Genomic DNA, 2,915 nt, shown 5'->3' on the forward strand with positions numbered 1-2,915 from the left:
GGGTGATGCACTAGCTATGCTCACACGTGTTTTCATTTTGGGGGTGGTTCTCTAGTGGTGGATCAGGTGTACCGATCCTGCGATGTTCTCTTGGTTGAATGTGATGATTTGGGAAGACATGGTTATTTTAGATGACTTATGTGGTGTTGTCTTGGAGTTGTTAAAGTATTTCAATGGTTTTTACATGTACCACCTTGCTTATGAGAGTGTATAGAAGTGCTACCATGCGTATTTATAGTTGTTCGACAATATTAATATGCATCTAGTCGTCGAGGTCATATATCGATTATGTAAGGTTAAATGTATGGATCATGCAGTTCAATTCTACTGTTCTTAAGAGGTAATCTACAATTACTAAATCTAACATTTCGATAGTGTTGTTGGAGGATTTGTATGCTTGGACATGTCCCTCAATGAGTATCTGATGTCAATAGATCAATTTTTTATAATTTAAACTCATGGAAATTTATGTTGTGATATAAGAACTATGATTGTTTGAGTATTATGAGTGTGTGTTGGTTGGTTCAGGTCCACCTCTAATTGTAGCGAGTATTGATTTAGAATTTTATCATGGTTATGTGAGAAATGATTCGTCCTGGTGTTTGTGTGGAAGTCCTTGATAACATGTTGTAGACATGTGTATGATCAACTTTGGTGGTTATTGAGAATAGCTTTGTTGTTAGTTAAGTGTACATACAATAATAATCATTACTCGAGTATTGTGATGACTTCGTTGAGGCATTGTATGGAAGGAAATGTAGGTATACAATTGGTTGGTTTGGGGACGGTGATTATATCATAAAGTGAGACTCATTTTTGTTAAACAAAACCATCTATTTGAGGAAGAACCGATTGAAATTCTTGATCGTGATGTCCAAAAGCTAAGGACATGCGAGACAAGTATTCCCAGTTGTTCAGCGATTAAGGTACTACTCTACCTTACTTTGGCCAGTCTTTCCTAGTTGATCACTCGGGGACGAGTGATGGGTAAATTGGTATCTATTGTAACGACCTGATTCCGTCGTTAGGGAAAAGCCAATGGGGAAAGAATTGGGGTCAGAAAACTTTTTGACAGTAACTTGGGATTTCCTAGCCTAGTCCAGATTTGGATGAAATCGGAGTCATGTGAGTCTAGGGAAATCTGGTAACAACTGGGTGATTTAATTATAATTTTGATTACATGAATAGATAGCTAAGACGTTAAGGGACCCGTACAACTTTACAAAATTAAATTCGGGCGAGTATAACTCCCAAAAATGATCTTAGCGTGAACGGGTAGTTTCTGAGTGTCGTTGGTCGAAGGTGTGTTGTGAAATGAGGTCTTGGAATTATTAAAATAGTTCACTGGTTCCGTATAAGCCGCTGGGGCGGGGCCACTGTAGTTGGATGAAGACCGATGTGGCGGGTCCAACGCGACTTAAGGTCGTAAATAAACCTCAAAAACGTTTTATTCTGCACTTTTTGACTTTTAGAGCTAAGGAACGACCCCAGGTGCTTTCTTGACAGTTTTTCACCATTTTTTTATGTCTAAAGGTAAGGTTTTAACTCCCCGAATCCGTCTTTCGATCCGTAGAATGTAAATTCATGGGTGATTATGTAGGGAAGGCTTTGATCTGAAATTAATGGTAGGAAAAAACCCTAATTGGGTATTAGAATCTTAGGTTTGGTCTAGGGCTATTGGGTTTGTTATAATCCGGATAATTATACCTTTGATTGTTGATCTTTGCATGCGTTAATTGTATATTTTTAGATCACGAACAAGCGAGAATAATTCGGAAACAAAGATTCAAGTGCCTTAGGGGATTCAAGCTTGGATTCGAGGTAGGTGATGGTTGTGATTTCATGTTGGTGTGATATATGTTTGTAATTGCTCATTATAATGCATGTATGTATGCAAATGTTGCATTATTGATCACCCTAATCGTAAATGAGGATAATTGAACAATTGTATGCCATGAATCACCTCTTGTTGTATGATTGTGAGGATATACATTGTGATTGTGGTTTGTTGAATGGATCGGTTGCCACGTTCCGACATAAACATGTGATCGATTACCATATTTCGGCATAAACATGGGATCGGTATCCACGTTCCAGCATAAACATGGGATCGATTGCAACGTTTCGACATAGATATGGGATCGGTTGCCACGTTTCGGCATAAATATTGAATCGTGTACCACGTTTCGGTATGCTAACAGTTTGGGTGTGTGTTCCATGAGAGAACCATTGAATTGTGTTCCGTAAGAGGACTATTGAATTGTGTTTTGTATCTACTTGTGATGATTACGTTCATATCTAATGATAATTGATATTAGAAGACTGTATGTTGCTCTAAATTGATAACTAATGTGTATTATTGAGAACGTGTGATGCTACATTGATCCTGAAAAAGATGAACTTAAATATTGTATATGTTTGGTATATGTCTGTTTTATAATGTTGTGGTTACTTGTATGTGATTCACGTAATGGGATAGCTGCGTGATTCTACCAGTACATTGTGGTTTTGTATTGATATTGCACTTACTTGTTCTTTGTTGAGTACAGGGCATCTTCAGGCGTCTATTGATAGATTTCAGCTAGGTGACTATTGAGCGTGACCGGATTCAAGGGTGAGCTAGTTCTTTTAGGCTGTCATGGATCTTTCTTATTTAAGTCCACCCTTTTCGGACTTAGACTATTTGTTAAAGGTGTTTGTTTAGTTTCAGGGTTGTACCCCTTGTTCATAGACTTGTCGTTCGTAGAGTTTTGGTACAATGACTTTTAGGTTCAAGGGGTTGAATTTCTGCATTAGTTTGGCTAGTTTGTTTAAACCTTTGGAGTTTATGGGAACTCTATATAATTTTTGCATTTCAACTTGCTTCCGTATCTTTAAATGCCTAGTTTTTCGTTAAGTTGCTTAGTTGGGTTGTA

This window comes from Solanum tuberosum, unplaced genomic scaffold, assembly GCF_000226075.1.
Source record: "Solanum tuberosum cultivar DM 1-3 516 R44 unplaced genomic scaffold, SolTub_3.0 scf00400, whole genome shotgun sequence".
NCBI classification, from domain to species: Eukaryota; Viridiplantae; Streptophyta; class Magnoliopsida; order Solanales; family Solanaceae; genus Solanum; species Solanum tuberosum.